This window comes from Hypanus sabinus, chromosome 14, assembly GCF_030144855.1.
Source record: "Hypanus sabinus isolate sHypSab1 chromosome 14, sHypSab1.hap1, whole genome shotgun sequence".
NCBI classification, from domain to species: Eukaryota; Metazoa; Chordata; class Chondrichthyes; order Myliobatiformes; family Dasyatidae; genus Hypanus; species Hypanus sabinus.
In genome coordinates, this window is record NC_082719.1 from 80,354,907 (window position 1) to 80,374,546 (window position 19,640).

A 19,640-nucleotide genomic window follows, 5' to 3' on the forward strand; every position below is an offset into this window, starting at 1 on the left:
AAGAGAAGATAGGTAATGGATGGTAGGGATATGGGCTATAGTCCTGGTGCACGTCAATGGGAGTAGGCAGTTTTGACATGGAGTAGATAGGCCAACGGGCCTTTTTCAGTACTGTACTTCTCTATGACTCTATGATGCTAAGACCTAAGAGGCCAGATTGGGGAAATGAAAAATAGGGAAGGGGGAAGAGGAAAGAAATCACCAGAAGTTGGAGGAATTGATGTTGGAAGTTGGAGGTTACCTCGATGGAATATAAGGTGATCCTCAGCCAACCTGAGTTTGGCCTCATCATGGCAGAACAGAAGGCCATGGAACAACATGTCAGAGGGGAATGGGGATAGGATTTGAAATGGTTGGCCACAGGGAATTCTGTTTTTTGCAGATGGAGTTCAGATGCTAGACAAATCAGTCCCTCAATCTGCATTGGGTCACACTGTAGGGTAATATATTTGGTGAAAATGTACATAATTCACAACCACCGACATTGAGTTGGGATTTCACTTTAAGATGGTCTGATGTAATGACATAAATATGGAAAGGATTTTTAGCGCACTTTGTGTTCAATCTTTGCTGTTCAATAAATAAGTTGCTACAGCTTTTTCTTAAGTATAAGACATTTCTGCCATTTTATTTGTGAAAACCTACAGCACCATTGTAGAGGAGACGGCACTGGGAGCACTTGATACGGTGGAAAACCCCAAAAGATTTGTACAGTGGGTGACCACAATAACTTGTTATATTGTTATATCTGGAGTAATCTGTACAATATGTATTAGTATTTTTATTCAAAGATGAGCATTAACACATAGAAAACAGCTCAGAAAAGATTTATCAAACTGATAACCTGAATGAGAGAGCTGTCTTAGGAAGGAGTACTGACCAGCTAAGCTTTCAATATTTAAATTGTGAAAGTTGTTGGCATCCATCTGTGTCAGAGGACAAAGAGTAATGATGATGATCATCACAAGCCTGGGCAGAAGGTATGGAGATTTTGAAATGCCAGTCATCAAGATCCCCCTCTCGGTCTCACCAGTACAGTTCAAAAGAAAGCTTAAGAAGCAATATGTTTGTCACCAGCTTAGCTGCAGGAGCCACCGGAAGGATGTGCAATGACGTCCAGCCACCTGAGGAGCTCTACTCCGGATTTTCTGTCCGGTTTACTCCTGTAGCTGTTGTCTCACCCGAGGCTGCCACAGTGGGGCTATTTACACATAGCTGGGAATCTGGTTCACGAGCACCAGGGCGTGTCCGCACACCACTGGGCCTACGGGCTGCATGTATAGGGGCAAGACCTCCTCCTCGTCCTCTGTAGTTCAGCCCGAGTCCGAAAGGAGTTCGGTTTCTGTGTGACACCAGTGGGGAGGCTCTACTTGAGGCTTGCTGTTGAAGAGGCTACATATTGGCAGGAAGAGACTTGCACATTCAGCTCTCCTTTTCACAAGACTGCTAGCTAGGGTTGAGAACAACAAGCACTACCCACTACCCCACCACAATAGACACATCACACCAACTATTTTGACACCAATTGTGAAAGTAGAGTTGATATAACATATAAAATCCAAAGGGTCTTGACCAGGTACATGTGGAAGGAATGTTGCCTCTTGAAGAAGAATGAACAGTGAGGAGTATCTATTTAAAATTATGGTGTTGTCCATTTGAGACAGAGACCAATCAAAAATGTTTCTCTCAGAGTGCCTCACGTCTTTGGAACTATTTTCTTTCACTGACAATTGAAACAGATTATTTGAATAGTTTTCTTACCAAAGTGTATCAATCATTGATCATTGCTTGTCCTCTTCTTTTTCCTCTTGAGCTTCCTCCTGCTCCTTTTCACTCACCCAGTAGTAGCACTGCAGATAGTGCAATATACAGTTACAAGAAACAAATCTTGTTGAGGAGCTCAACATGTTCAGCAACATCTATAAGAATGAAGGCATCACCAATGCTTTGGGTCATAACCTTACATCAGGACTGCTAACCCCAGTCGAGTTCCTCCAGCAGGTTGTTGGATGTTCCAGATTCCACAATCTACATTCTCTTATGTCTCAAATTAAAGGAGCTCTGGGCCATGTAATTCTAGTAGTCAAAAGGTCTTATGTACAACAGAAGACTGCTTTAGAATTCCTATAGTCCGCCTGATGATGGCGTGATGGTACATGTTCTCCTTGTGAATTACTTTAGTTGGAGAAGGCAACTTGGAGGGAGGACAGTCCTTTCTAAGTTATTTGTGTGCCTCCTAGTTGCAGTGGTTCTCTGTTAGTGATTTGTAAAGCAATTTAAGACCTGTTATTTTGAGTGTGTCAGTTAAATTGTTATCACATGCAGTTAACTGTTCTGCTACTAAAGAGGAAAGGCTCCTAACTAACATTGAAAAGAGGGGTACCATATATCCTAAAGCAGATCTTCAATAGATTACTAAAGTAGGACAGTGCATGAGTATCAAACCAAGTCTTTGTTCTATTACACCAGGAATCTCCCTACACATGCCCTCTGACCACATGGTTTATTTTACCTAACTCTACTCAAATACAGCACAAAAACACAGCAGTTTTCTATCTCTATAAGCATGTATTTTGCTCATTCTTAACCCTTGCTCCTCCCCTAATCCCTCTTAACCATTGTCTATTTTATAGGTGTCTAAAAGTGTGGTCTCATCAATTACAGTGACAATTGGTATGTGTCAGATGATCTTAACCTTGCCCAAGAGGCCGAAACAAGATGCAACATGGACAAAGAATTCTGTGAACTTGTAGTCATTCTCAGAAAACAGAACAAACACCGGCTCATGATTTATCCACTTTGAGGGTATTTAGTAAGATTCATATATCATTCTAATAATTTAACCTGTTCTTTTCTCCGGAGCAAATGTACCCTTCCTAGGGTGCATTGAACAAAGTATTTCTCTTCTTATGGTCTAAGTATAGCTTTGTTATTGAGTAAATTGGTATACAGTATGTATACTGCAAAGCAGATTTCTAGATATAATTGTGTTCTTTTCATGAGCCATACCAATTATTTTCTGCATCCATCCTTGATACTTCATCATAGAATCACAGAAACATTACAGAAAGAAGTCCATTGTCCGTACAAGCTCTCTACCTGCCCTTTCGCCATTTTTCTTTCAAGTTACTTTCCTGGTCTCTGTCTATAGGTGCTCCGAAGTTCTTTGCAGTCTTGCTTGCTTGACATCATTGAGTATGTACTCCAATCTAGAAATTGCTGCTCTCTTTCTTTTGATAAATATGGCATTAAACCTTACACCAGTCTCACAAAAAATGTGAAGTCTCTTCTATGTCTAATGGTATTATAGAAGTTGGATAAAAATACATTGAAAGCAGTGCCATGGCATTTAACACACAAATTCATGCATTAACCAGGGACCTCTGCAAATCTCATGAAGTCCTGGATATAGAGCTGGCATTCAGATGGTTGGGCAAGCAGTCAGAACCACTCTCTCTCTACAGCAACCACATAATAGTGACAGTAAAGGCTAATGTGGAGATGATGAAAAACATGGTTGAAGAAGGTCACAGAGATGTCCAATATGTCTTGAACCATTCCCCCAACCCTCTACCACATGGTCAATTGATTCCAGTGTCAGAAAGAGCCCAAAGCCATTGCACAAGACCAACTAATTAAGGGACTTGTAATGTCTGCATGAAGCTCAACACATTTAATGAAAGGATGCAGTCAATTAACTGAAATTCATTTAACAATGTTGGCCACAGAGAAGTAAATCTGGGGGAGGACTTTTGTTGTGCTGGACATTGAAGTAACAAAGCACATCCTTTATCTGGCAAAATTAAAATCCTGCACATGCAGAAAAGCTGAAATCAAAATAGAAAAAAGCTAGAAATAATTACAAGGCGAAGTAATGCCTGTAGGAGGAGAAAAAAAATTAAGATTTCAGGTTGATAATCATTCATAAGAACCTTTCTGCTGCAAGTTATGTAATGCCCCGGTTAAGATTTTTACTGTAATGCTGTAGGTATTTCATTATTAGCAGTTTTCTGTAAAAGTAGTGTGCTATGCTACAAAGCACGTTTTGGCTTTGGCTAAGATAAGGTCACATGTTGTCATGACTATGAGTCAGGATTGTGGGGAAGAGCTTGCTAAAGGACAGTAGTCTGGTTCAGGGGACTTTGTTGGCGAGAGCTGGGAGAAGAGAGGAGGGAAGATGGCTAAAGGATGCAGTCTCTGTTGCGCAAGGTGCTTTGTGCAGGAGAATGGCTCCAAGGAGGAAGGGCCAATTCTCCTACGGGAGAAGCCATTTGTTCATGATGGATTTCGAGTGACATTTGGGATGCAATGTATGTTTTCATGCAGACTGTGGGTCTGGCGCGTGAGTGAAACGAACAACTTCAAGATGAGTTCCAACTTTATGAGCACATCTCCATCAGTGTCATTCAGCAAGTCATTAATTGTTAGAACAAACTGGAGGTGATATTTTCCCAGATTCCATATAAAAAATGACAAAATATTTTTAAGGTATCTCTAAATTTACTTGATTTACTGTGCTTGAACACTTTGATTTTAATATTTTGATGTAGCTGTAATGTAATATAACTGTAATGGGCCCTTTTATATTTTTCTTTTTCCTACTAACTGTTTAATAGAGCTGAAATTTGTAAAAACATTTTCTTTATGATTTTATGAGGTGTACGATTTATTATTTCTTGCCAATCAATGATTGTGTATAGGCAGTATTTACGCAGTGTTCACTCATATCGAGGTTTCTTTAACTGTCTCATGATGTTCCTGTTTGGTTGAAACCCAAATCAACCCAACCCTGGATGCCTATTGTTTATGAAAACTGGGCTTCTTATCGCTGAGTCCTGTGGCTGTTAGTGGGTCTGTCAACGAGCCAAGTGTCGATACAAGCCCGCTGAGGGGGCTACAGGTAATTAATGACACATAAGCTAGGTTTCTTTCTCTACACTTTCTGCCTAACCTGCTGACTACCTCCAGCAATTCTGCTTTAATTTCTTTATAATTCCAAAAACCTTCAATATAAGGTCTTAAGTTTTGTTGCTAGTTAACAATAAAGGTTGCAGGTTTCTAATGAAGATCAGTTTCTGTTGGCTGTGAAGGTAAAGCATGCTGTGCAAAGATGACTGTAACAGCTGCACAGACAGCACTGGGCAAAAGTCAACCACACTAAGGTCAAGTGTGCACAGAGGTCTCCGGGCCAATTTCCCAATGGTCATAAATCAGCATGGAAATGATTGCTAGCACAATCTAACTTGTACAAAAAAAGTTTTTTGTTGTATGACTTGCACACATGACAAATGGCTCCAATTTCTATGCATTTCTTCTATTCATTCTTTTGGTATACACAGATGAGCTGATATTTTGCCTGTCATACAATCCACAATTATATTTACCAAATCTGTCATGATACGCGCTTATCCTGGTCTTTTTGCTGCCTGTGAAGTGTACTTACATATGCTTACAAATTTATGTTTTGTCAATCATGCTAGTTATATATTGAACAATAACAAGAATCTGCCATTTTACAGAGGCAGCAACAGATACTCCTAAAGCAAGGAAGCATTATCAAGCAAGGACAATACATCCTGCTTTTAATTACAATGTAGTGTTTCCATTTGTGTATTCAATAAGTTACTAAGTTTGTCAGAATGAACTAAAAGTGACACTGTAGATATTTTTTCCACATTCCATTTAAAATTTCTCAGTATTTTAAAATGATCTCTAAATTTATTTATTTTCTGGGTAATATCAGTGTGCTTAAGCATTTTGATTTTAATATTTTGAAGTGAACATGAACAGCATTTATTATCTCCAATATTGGTAACGAATGAAAATTTTAAAAGTAAGATAATAAAATTTGAAAGGGGATTCCAGAGTTTCATTGTCACTTACCAGGGCTGTGATCATCTTGCAAAATCAAAACATTGAGAAAAGCAACAATCATACTATTCTTCCCAGTAAATTAACTCCAGATGTTCAGCTCAAGGACCTGTAAATGGGTTACAGTTGTACTTGGTGATGACAAATGATGGAAATCTCTTAAATTCCAATCCCAGTTGGCTAGATTCAACAAACATGAAATATTAAGCCAAGTCATTCACAAAGTAGGTGACAATAAATAATAGGAAATACTAGATTGTATTAAAAATTTGGACAGAATAACAGAATGGAATTTACAGAATTCTATGAAATAGTGATTAAAATGAACACCTTCTTGCCAAAATATCACTCTTTATGCAGTGGAACATATATAATACACAGGCATTTAGGCTTTGGATATTAAAGAAGAGGACTCTTAAAATCAATGACATTCAAAATAGCTTCTAAATCTTTGCTTTTGGATTTAGTCTGTCAGCAAGGTTGCAATTCATGTACAGCTTTCCTATAGACCAGTTATGTCCTGGATGGACATGTTCAAATTTGACCTGTTCAAGAAATCAAGATATGACCTCTGTAAAGCTATTAGGGATGCCAGGAAACTAAACCAGTCTAAAATTGAGCCCAGTCTACCTGTCACTTGTGGCAGAACTTACACGTTACCATGGGCTACAAAGAGATGTTGGGCATCATTGCTAACAACAGTTCGTCCCTCCACAATTAGCTTAACATATTCTATCCACTATTTTGAAATGATGGGGATTGGAATGTCATCACCCACCCCAGCAGCCTCCAATGCACCTGAAACTGCAGTCAGCGTTGCAGCTTTAGACACAAAATTATTTTCCCAGAGTGTAAAACTTGTGGACAGACTCTGGCCCAGATGATATCCCTCACTGTAAACTAGGTTTCTGAGCAGATCAGCTGGTTGGGCTTTAGCCCACAGTTTTAACGGCTCCATCTTTCAATCTGAGGTTACCACCTGCTATTAAGAAGACAAATATTTTCCAAGTACCTGAGCAAAACAAGGTAACGTGCCTTAATGACTACCGCCTGATGACTCTATGATCCACTACCATGAAATGCTTCGGACATCCATGACCCATGGCAATCTGCCTACCACTCAAATAGGAATATAGTAGAGACCATCTCACTAGCCTACAGTCACCTCTGGATGGTAAAGAAATCCACATTATACTATTGTTTTTGGCTATAGCTCAGCCTTAAATATTATAGTTGTAAGCAAACTCATCTCCAGGCTCCTATATATGGGACTCAACACTTCTCTTTACAAACAAGAGAAAATCTGCAGATGCTGGAAATCCGAGTAACATGCACAAATTGCTGGAGGAACTCAGCAGGCTAGGCAACATCTACAGAAAAGAGTACAGTTGACATTTGAGGCCAAATCCCTTCAGTAGGACTGGAGAAAAACCTGATGGTGTAAACATCAATATCTCAAATTTCCAGTAATGCCCCCCACACATCCCCTTTTTGCTCTCTTACCTTACCCCCTTGCATGCCCATCACCTAGCTCTGGTGTTCCTCCCTCCTTTTCTTTCTCCATGGCCTTCTCTTTCACCAATCACCATCCCAGCTCTTTACTTCATCCCTCCCCCTTCAGGTTTCACCTATCACCTGGTGTTTCTCTCCCCCCCCCCCGCCCTTTTAAATCTACTCCTCAGCTTTACTTTCTCCAACCCTGCCAAAGGGCTTCAGCCCAAAATGTCGACTGTACTTTTTTCCCACGGATGCTGCCTGGCCTGCTGAGTCCCTCCAGCATTTTGTGTGTGTACCTCTCTTTACAAGTGGGTCCTTGACACCCTGACCAACAGATTGTAATCAGGAAGTAGAAGCAGCAACTTTTCTGCAGCTGTTATTCTCGACACTGATGCCCCATAGGGCTGCATCCTTCCTCATCTCCCTTCTTTACTCCCTGTGTACTCATGACTGCACGGCCAGATTCTGCTCTAGCCCCATCTTTTGCAGATGATACCATCATAGTATCTCAGATAATGAGGAATCGGCCAACAGGAATGAGATAGACAGTCAAGTGACATTGCATCATGAGAACAATGTCAATCAAAGAGCTGGTCTTTGATTTCAGAAGTTGGGGTGGGGGTGAGGGGAGTGCAGTAGAGTTTACTTCAATGGTGCTGAGGTTGAGAGGATTGAAATCTTCAGGTTCCTTGGAGTGAACATTACTAATATCCTATCCTGGTCCAACCATAAAGATGCCAAGGCCAAGAAAGCTCACTCCCTCAGAAGACTGAAGGAATTAGTCATCCCCCCTTTGTCCCTCACCAATTTTTATCGGCACTGCATAGAAAACATCCTTTCTGGACTAATCACAGCTCAGTACGGTAACTACTCTGCCTGTTGACTGCAAGAAACTGCAGACATGTGGGCACAGGTCAACACATCCATAGAAACTAACCTTCCCCCCATGGACACTGTCTACACTTCCTGTTGCTTCAGTAATGCTTCAGCCAACATTTTGAAAGACTGCTTCCAACACACTTCTCGCCGCTATCACTGGGTAGAAGATATTGAAGTCTGAAAGTAGACACCACCAGTCAATTATACAACTATTTGCCAATTTAAAGATACAAATGTAAAATTTATCACTTTGGCTGCATTCAGCTACACTGTTTTGTGCACTTTATCTAGTCCTGGGTAGTTCTGTAGTCTGGCGCAGTTGTGTGCTGTTTTTTTACGTAGTTCAGTCTAGTTTTTGTACTTTGTCATGTAACACCATGGTCCTGAAAAACATTGTCTCATTTTTACTGTGTACTGTACCAGCAGTTATGGTCGAAATGACAATAAAAATGACTTGACTATTTCTGTGCCAATTGACACAGAATTGTGACACTTAATATCCTTTTCCTGCGTGTCCATTCAAACTGATCTGTATGCCACTAAAATAATCCCTGCGGCGAACAAGAATCCTGCAGTATTTTAAATCATAATTCAAAGTATGCACTCATTGTTTTAAATTTAACCTCAGATGATTGTGATGCATTAAAAGGTAGAAGGTGAAACAGTCAGTACTGTACCACAGAAAATCCAGACTCTGAACATATCTTTCAGCTACATTGTATATGTAGTCTACTCATTTATGCTTCACTCAATAGTGATCTCTTACAGTGGGAGTTTTAATAATGGGAATGCCATTACTTCACCCTTGCTGGAGATATGCCTGATATTCTAAAGGACAACTTACCATTATTTGCCTCTCAACAGCCTAAACCTAGATGCTGAGGAATTGGTGCAGAATGCTTTCATTTTCATAAATGGAGTGGTACAAAAACAACATTAGCAGTGGAAATTAAATACCAATTAAATCAGCAAATATGCTCACTTCTTACTAATGATGTGGAGAAGGTGAAGACAAATCCATAAAGATTACTGGATCTAGATATTGCCTTGACAACAGATAGATATAATTCACTTTCAGCAACTATATAGATCAACTTTTGCAAATACTATCATCCCCTCAAAACTAATCAATAAGCTTCAAGACCTTGGCCTCAATACCTCATTGTGCAATTGGATCCTTGACTTCCTCACTTGCAGACCCCAGACTGGCAGCAACCTCCCCACAATCAGCACATGTGCACCATTAGTCTGTGTGCTTACCCCTCTCCCCCCCGCTCTACTCACTCTACACTTATGACTGTGCGGCTAAGCAGAGATCCAAAGTCATATTTAAGCTTGCTGATGACACCACTGTCATTGGTTGAATCAGAGGTAGTGATGAAATCAGCATATAGAAGGCAGATTGAAAATCTATCAGAGTGGTGCCAAAATAACAACTTCTTATTCATTGTCAGCAAAACCAAGGAGATGATTATTGACTTCAGGAAGAGAAAACCGGAAGTTCATGACACAGTCCTCACTGGGGGATCAGAGCTGGACAGGGTCGGTAATTATAAATTCCTTGATGTTACCATTTCAGCAGACCTGTCCTGGGGGCAGCATGAAAGTGCAATTATGAAGAAAGCATGACAACCCCTCTACTTCCTTAGGAGTTCGCAAAGATTCAGCATGACATCTATAACCATGACTAACTTCCACAGCTTTGTGGTATACAGTATATTAACTGGCTGCATTACAGCCTAATATGGAAACACTAATGTTCCCAAATGGAAAATCTGCAAAATGTAGTGGATACAGCTCAGCCCATCATGGGCAAAGCCCTCTCCACCATTAACCACACCTACATGGAGTGATACCACAGAAAGTAGCATCCATCATCAGGGATACCCACCACCCAGGTCAAGCTTTCTTCTCACTACTGCAATCAGGAAGAAGGTACAGGTATCATGAGGTCTGCAGCTTCCTGTAAAGTGTTGAGATTCTTGAGCATCACTATTTACTAATTGTTATCTTAACTGGAACTATTAAGCTCTTCTGCTATCTGTTTAATCTTGTCAAGTTAATCATGACTGGCACGTGCTTCCTGCACTCTATGATCATTTAAAGAGGACTCTCATTCAGTGCCTTAGTGGAGTCATTGTGTTGAAAAAAATAACTTTTCTTATGCTGCTGCTTGTCCGAGGCTCTGCTGGTGTTTTTAAACTCTAAGTTCGACCTCTTCAAGAGGATTCTGCCATTTCTCCACTCCTGAATTGAGCCATGAGCCTGCCATCCAGAGCTCCTGTGTTGAGTTAGTGGCAGCAATCCCGTGACAGAGATAGCCGGCTGTTCAACTGCACACGAGTTGTCCTCCAAGAATTCAGTGTGACAGAATGACTGCTAACTATGGGCACAGCAGAGGTTCCAAGAGCATCAGCTCTGCCTCGTAGCTTTTTTCCAGATCTGCCTCGGGAGTATCAGAGCTGTTCTGGATTTTCTAGCCCTGCCTTGAGAGCATCAGGTGGGTCTTGAGTTTTTCAGACCTACATTGAGAGCTTCCAAGGCTGTTGGGGGCAAGGTACAGCCATAATCCCTGTGGCTTCCCATGGAGTGCTGAGCTTTGAGCACTCTTGAGCACCTGTATTTACTGATCATTATCTTAACTAGAGCTCTTGTGCTTCAATTTAATCTTGTTAAGTTAATAGTGACTGACACATGTTTCCAGCATTCTATGAAAATGAATCTCACAGTTGTATATGGTGACATATATGTACTTTGATAATAACTTTACTGTGAACTTTGAATTTGAACTTTTGATCTTGTGCAATTGCTGTTTTTTTGTATTTTACAGCAATCAAGATGCCTTTTCATTCTTAAATGAGTGACCTTTTAATTTGAAATTATGGTCCATGGATTAGGACATCTCAGTAACACAGCATGTAGCCCTGCTGCTTCTCAGTATTGTCCTCCTATATATAACATAGTATGAGGACATTCAGTTGCAACTTCTGATAAAATAAAGATCTGATGGCCTGCACTGGCTTATGAATATCCAGATTTAAACTGATAGACCTCAAATGAGCAAACACAAGGACATCTGCAGATGCTGGAAATTCAAACAACACACACACAAGATGCTGGTGAGACACAGAAGGCCAGGCAGCATCTATAAGGAGAAGCACTGTCGACGTTTCAGGCTGAGACCCTTCATCAGACCTCAAATGAATTTATATTTGCATTATTATCCGATACTTCCAACAACAGAATGAGAGATTCAGGTATGCAAATTGAACTGTGGCTTCTGAAAACATGTTACATTTAGTAATGAGATGCAGAAATAAATAGATTAAGCCCTTCAGGTTTCTAGGCTACCACAAAAGATAATCTGAATCATAAAATGTCAACGTAGTTAGCTGCCACAGTATTAGTAACACTAAGTACAGCCATCAAAGACAATGACAGAAAATGAGTTAAATTGCTCCTTTTCAAGTAAACATGCATATTTTGCTAAATTATAGCTGTATTGGCTCCCATTATTTTTCCTATTTTGCTGTGCTTCTTTGCAAATACAGTGCACATGCAGATGAGCTGCTGCATACTTGTGTCTGAAGCTATGGTAACCAAGGTACCTACATTGTTTTAATAATACATTGGTGACAATTCAATCGCATTTCTCACTTTTCTAGTTGCTTAATGAATCCTGTATGGTTTCCATCAGATTTGAAGAAGAACCTTTGGTTCTTATGGGAATTAGCAGAGTTAGAATAGTATTTCTTTTTAAAAGAGATTGAGAATCAGAATTTTAATTTAGTGGATGCAATTTATCCAATTCTGACACGTTCACAATGCATTTCAGTATGACAAAAGATATTGCACTAAAGAAGGTAACTATAATTAAGGCAAATATTTTATCTCTTTAATGGTTGCTAGGAGCACAAAAAGCAATTGAAAGAAAATATCCCAGGCAACCAAAAGATGTATCAAAGGCCAATGCTCTTTTCTACAGCTTAGTTCAACTCCAAGTGGTTCATTTATTGTCTGATGCACTGCAAACTTCCGAAAGAATCTAGAAAACTGTTATGAGCAAGAGAACCTGTTATGTTTAGTAACTTCAAAATATTAAACTCATTCAAAGGAAGATACAGGAGTCCAGGAATGCAGGTCTAACTTCATGTTTACTTTATCAAGGTGTGCATGTGGTAGCGTGCACAAATGCAACTCATGTATTTATACATAACCTGTAATTAATTATTTAAATGAGCAAGAATGCTTAATCAACCAACATATATATATAATAGAATAATCAAATATTATTGAAATATTAAACAATACTCCTCCCTGCTTAGCTATGAACTCCAGTTCAATAGAGAATACATCCCAAATATATACTGTACATACATAGTATATTATATCATGCAACTACTATTTACAGACATCCACAGCAAGGTAAATTTAAAGTTGCCCCATTCAGGCCTAAAGAATTAAATGCTATAGAGGATTCCTTAGTCTTTTGGGATAATGTCTTCCTCTGGATTGCTGCCTGTGCCACACGCCACTGAGGGCAAAAAAAAAGAATGATTTGGCAGGTGAATATGTGGCTGAGGAACTGGTGCAGTGGGCAGGGTTTCAGATTTATGGATCATTGGGATCTCTTCTGGGGAAGATATCACCAGTACAAGCCGAATGGATTACATCTGAACCTGATGGGGACCAAAACCAATGTCATTGCGAGCAGGTCCCATCATTGAAATGTTCCCACAACCTATACACTTTTTCATTGAGTCTGTTATAGTTATTATTCTATGGATTTATTTAATATGCCTGCAAGGCATTGAATCTCAGGGTTGTATGTAGGGACATATATGTACCTTTATAATAAATTTACTTTGAAATTTGAACTTTGATTAGGACATTCTTAATGGTGCTCCAGTAAAAATTGGTTAAAATGAGGCATAGTGGGAGCCTCACTTGCCTCAATCTCCTCAGGACATGGAGACACAGTTGTATTCTCTTGATCAAAGAGATGGTGTTGACGGATCAGATGTGATCATCTATTATGTTCTCCCCCTTTGTGCTCCTAACTTACTCCATGGAAGAGCCATGTATATACAGCGAGGGGAGTCAGCCTGAACCCTCTTAAAGCCACAATCATCTCTTTACTTTTCTCAACATTGATAATCATTGTGCCTGCAGCTTTCTTCCAGCCACTCTACCTCCTCTCTTAATGCTGTCTTGTCATTGTTGGTGAGGCTAACCACTATTGTGTCATCAGCGAGCTTGATGATTCGGTTTGAACTGGATCTTGCAGTGTAGTCATACTTCAGCAGAGTGCATAACAGCAGGCTGAGCATGCAACTCTGGGGATCACCGGTGTTCAGCATGATAGGGCTACAGATGTTTCTGCCAACACAGACTGGTAGGGGCCTTTCTGTCAAGAAGTCTAGGATCCAATTACAGAGAGAAGTGTTCAGACCTATCAAGGACAGTTTATGCACAAACTTCTGAAGGATACTCATTTGTAAACCGAATATGCTTCTAGGCTGGATTATTTTCACAATGAATTAAAACTAATTTATAATAAACTCTAAATATTGCAATGTGATTCCCAAAGCTTGCATTTCTGAACTGTCCAAACTTTTTTTTCCAGTGTTCCAGAGGGTATTAGACTTTTATTTGGAAATAGTTATCAATTATGCACTGTTTAGCATTGTAATGTAAACTTATTCCAAATTTATTAGGTAATAAGGTTTAGAATGAACTTCACAGATGCTGTTAAATGGATATCAATTCAGAATGTCAGAAAGCAAAACAAAAATGCAAATCCTGGAAATCCAGAACAAAAAAATTGTAAGGCATAATAGGCAACAAGCATAACTCCACCAAATCCAAAATGAAATTTAATCCCAATTAATTGAAACCATTCCAGAGCAGAAAATCTCATTAAACAGAGTGTGTCTTTGTAAGAATTTTCTGAACAATTTTAAACCTGCCATCCAAATTATCTCAGCAAACATTGATTGATGCAAACACAGTTCAAGATTGATTAATTCTTCCTCTGCAACAGTTAACATCACATAGGAGTGTCAGATAGCAAGTTGGCTATGTGACGAAATGTTCACTCTTTTGGATAAGAAGTTTCTTTGTTACACTGGCTCTGTCAAATTATCACTCTCAAGCCTGGTATGCCAATAGGTATAAATCTGTTTTAAAGCCCTTAAATTATTGCCACAACAACCTGTAAATCCGTGAGGAATTCTAAAGCAAAATCTTATATTCCATCTCACGTGTAGCTGTAGTTTTCTACACTAATTTGCTTGATATTCAAAACATAATTCTGGATTCTTACTGAAGCTTATTTGCAGATTGTTAGGAATTATTTTGAATTGCTATTTGTAATCATTTGACATCCACATGCAATTTTAAATGTAGCATTACCTCAGCAGTCCATACAAACTCCAGTCATCGTTTTATTATTATTGTCTCTGTGCATTCATATTCCAACTCTGGTACAAGGTTACAACTTTGCCTTCTGGATACTTTTTGAGATGCAAAAGTTCAACTGTTTTGATTTTATTCCATGATATGCCATTGAAAGTTGATAACACATAAAAAGAGGAAAACACCATCATATTTGCCAAAATAATTAATAAAGTTTGATTGCAAAGTCTCTATCAAATATATTTGTGAGTTAAGTTTAGGCATATGTATTACACAGTGATACCATTTACTTGTTTTCTCCTTCCACTCTCATGCATCCACTTAGTGGACCACTCTATGGTGCACCACTTAACTGGTTCCTATTTCTTTCTAAGCACAAGAAATGAGGATTATTTCACCATTCAACTGGGGAATCACCATAGAACCATAGAACATTACAGCACAGAAACAGGCCTTCTGGCCCTTCTTGGCTGTGCCAAACCATTTTTCTGCCTAATCCCACTGACCTGCACCTGGACCATATCCCTCCATACACCTCTCATCCATGTACCTGTCCATGTTTTTCTTAAATGTTAGAAGTCAGTCCACATTTACCACTTCATCTGGCAGCTCATTTCACACTTCCATCACTCTCTGTGTGAAGAAGCCCCCCCCAATGTTCCCTTTAAACTTTTCCCCCTTCACCCTTAACCCATGTCCTCTGGTTTTTCTCTCCCCTAGCCTCAGTGGAAAAAGCCTGTGTGCATTCACTCTATCTATACCCATCATAATTTTATACACCTCTATCAAATCTCCCCTGATTCTTCTACGCTCCAGGGAATAAAGACCTAACCTATTCAACCTTTCTCTGTAACTCAGTTTCTCAAGTCCTGGCAACATCTTTGTAAACCTTCTCTGCACTCGTTCAACCTTATTAATATCCTCCCTGTAATTTGGTGACCAAAACTGCACATAATACTCCAAATTTGGCCTCACCATTGCCTTATACAACCTCACCATAACATTCCAATTCTTATACTCAATACTTTGATTTATAAAGGCCAATGTACCAAAAGCTCTCTTTACTACCCTATCTACCTGTGATGCCAGTTTTAGGGAATTTTATATCTGCATTCCCAGATCCCTCTGTTCTACTGCACTCCTCAGTGCCCTATCATTTACCTTTTATGTTCTACCTTGTTTTTTCCTTCCGAAGTGCAATACCTCATACTTGTCTGTATTAAACTCCATCTCCCAGTTTTCAGCCCATTTTTTCCAGCTGGTCCAAATCCCTCTGCAAGCTTTGAAAACCTTCCTCACGGTCCACTACAGCTCCAATTTTGTATCATCAGTAAATTTGCTGATCCAATTTACCACATTATCATCCAGATCATTGTACAGATGACAAATAATAATGGACCCAGCACTGATCCCTGCGGCACACCACTAGTCACAGGCCTCCACTCAGAGAAGCAATCCTCCACTACCACTCTCTGACTTCTCCATTGAGCCAATGTCTAATCCAATTTACTACCTCACCACGTACACCTAGCGACTGAATCTTCCTAACTAACCTCCCATACTGGACCTTGTCAACGGCCTTACTTAAGTCCATGTAGACAACATCCACTGCCTTCCCTTCATCCACTTTCCTTGTAACCTCCTCAAAAAACTCTAACAGATTTGTTAAGCATGACCTACCATGCACAAAGCCATATTGACTCTCTCTAATAAGTCCCTGTCTATCTAAATACTTGTAGATCCTATCTCTTAGTACTTCTTCCAGTAATTTACCTACTACTGACATCAAACTTACTGGCCTATAATTTCCAAGATTACTTTTAAAGCTTTTTTTTAAACAACAGAACACCATGAGCTATCCTCCAATCCTCTAGCCCCTCACCCGTAGATACCGACATTTTAAATATATCTGCCAGGGCCCCTGCAATTTCAACACTAGTCTCCTTCAAGGTCCACTCTCAATCACAATCATTAGCTTAAGTTATTGCCATAGGAGGATTTTTTTCTCAATGTGGAATGTGAAATGGATGTCCATTTCAGGAGAATGAAGTAAACAATGTTTTTTTTGCAGCTAAAGTAATTCCTTTAATATTCTGAAAAAAAAAATCATACGTCTGTATTTTTATTCGCAATGGCTCTTGGCATCAGTTGGTCTCATGTCAAGGTAAGTAAAATGTAATGTGATTTTTATAGTGTTGTTGCTAACACTTAATGTCATCTAAACGTCATTCCCCTTTCATAGTCGTGCAGGAACCGCAGTCTGACTGCAGCTGCGCTGGCGTCAGTCTGGGACTGTTAGAACTACAGCACAGTCAAGCCAATTGTTCTTTTGAAAATTTTCAAACCAAAGTTTAAAACTGAGCAGCTATTAGGAATTTAATGTGGAAAAGTATATATTTTTTATTTATTCATCGGCTGAGTGCATCACAACTATTCATTGACCATCCCTAATTGTCCTCATGAAGGTGGGTGTTGAGCCCGTTTCTTGCACTTTCCGGACAAGATGCTCCCCCATTTAGGCCTCTGAACAATGAAGCAACAGCAATATTTTTCCAAGTCAGAACATCATGTGACTTAGATGGGAGCTTAAATGTGATGACATTCCATGACCTTGTTACTTTTGTCTTCTTTCATCATCAAGGAGCCCATCATCTAGACTATGTTGTCTTCATGGTGCTGCAAGAGTGTGAGATCCCACACAGCTAGCTTCAGAAGCAATTATTACCCTTCAACCACCAGGCTCCTGAACTAGAGTGGATGACTTCACTCCCACCAACACTAAACTAATTCCACAACCTACGAACTCACATTCAAGGACTCTACAAATCATGTTCACAATATTTACATATTTATATACATTTTGTATTTACCTAATTTGTTGTCTTTTCCAAACTGGTTATTTGTCCATCTTTGTGTGTAGTTTTTCATTGATTCTATTGTATTTTGTTGTACTTACTGTTAATGCCCGCAAGAAAATGATTTTCACAGTAGAATAAGGGGATATATATGTACTTTGATAATAAATTTACTTTGTTTTATCAGCTGTGAATAAGAGGTGTAGGAACATTGTTCAACTAGCTTTAGCAAAAAGTTCTGTACATTTTGGATATGGTGCACACTGCTCTAGTGGTGAATGAAATCAAATAGTTTGCACTGTCCATTATTGCATGAGCATCTTGAATGTTGCTAGACCTGCATTTGTATTGTTAAGTTAATAAATCTCAAGCATCATACAAAATGCTCAAGGATAAGTTTGTGTTATTTAATGTGTTTGATACATTTTTGGTAGTTCTAAAGGATCAAAATATTTTGCGGCAAAAAATTTGTATTTGATCATTTATAGCATTTCAAAGTATTTTGCCACAGTGAAACTATCATTTCATATAACCAATTACCAAATTTTAAAACTGAAAGTAACAAGTAAGAAGTACATAGAATTGGAAATGAAGAATCCTTGTGGATAGAAACTGCCAGTGTAAAAAGACTCTGATGGGAGTTACATACTGGCTTCCAATCAGTAGCCAGGATGTTGGCTACAAATTACAAAGGGAGACAGAAAAGGCATGTAAAAAGGGAAATGATGCCATAATTATGAGGGATTACAATATACAGGTAGATTGGAAAAATTTGGTTGATATTGGACCCCAAGAGAGGGAATTTGTAGAATAGCTATGAGATGGCTTTTTAGAGCAGTATATAGTTGAGCCTGTGAGGGTAACATAAATTCCAGATTGGGTGTTATGCAGTGACCCAGATTTCCTCACGAAATTTAAGGTAAAGGAACCCTGAGAAGAAAATGAACATGATTTGATAGAATTCACCCTGCAGTTTGAGGAGGGGATAAAATTAGACGTATTATTATTACAGTGGAGTGAAGGGAATGGCAGAGGCATAAGAGAGGAATTGGCTAAAGTTATTTGGCAGAGGACACCAGAACAGCAATGACTGATGTTTATGGGGGAATTTCAGAGAGTGCAGGAAAAATACATTCCAAAATGAAAAAGTATCCTGGAGTAAGGATGAGGCAAACATGGCTGACAAGGGATGTCAAAGGTAGCATAAAAGCGAAAGAGAGGACATATAATATAGCAAAAATTAATGGGAAGGTAGAGGATTGGGAACCTCCTTAAAATCCAACAGAAGACATAAGCCATGAAACCATTAAGAAAGAAAACTAAAATATGAAGGTAAGCAAGCCAATAATATAAAAGTGGATACAAGAAAGTTTTTTCAGAGATATAAAGAGTAAAAGAGAGTGAGAGTGGATATCAAACTGATGGAAAATTAGGTAGTGGGAGGGACAAATAAATGGTGGAGGAACTTAATAAGCATTTTGCATTGGTCTTCACTGTGGAACATGCTATCAGAATGCCAGAAATGCAAGACTATCAGGGTCAGAAGTTAGTGTTGTTACTCTTAGTAAGCAGAAGCTACTTGGGAAGTTAAAAAGCATGAATGTAGTTAAGTCACCTGGACCAGATAGACTACACCCCAGGGTTCTGAAAGAGGTAGCTGGAGACATTGTGGAGGCATTAGTAATGATCTTTCAAGAATCACTAGATCCTAGAATGCTTCTTGAGGACCATTACAAATGTCACTCCACTCTTTCAGAAGAGAGGGAGGCAGTAGATAAAAAATATAAGCTCATTGTCCTGACTTCTGGAAAGATGTTGCAGTCTATTTTTAAGGATGAAGTTTTGAGGTTCTTGGAGGCAAATGATAAAATACACCAAAGTCTGAATAATTTTCTAAATGGAAAGTTTGCCTGACAAATTTATTGGAGTTCTTTGAGGAAATAATAGGCAGGGTAGTAAAAGGAGAGTCAGTCAATGTTGTTTATTTGGATTTTCAAAATGTCTTTGACAAGGTGCAGCACATGAGGTTGCTAAAGAAGATAAGAGTCCATGTTTTACAAGAAAAATACCTTTGTGGATAGAAGACTGGGTGACCTGAATGAGGCAAAGAGTAGAAATAAC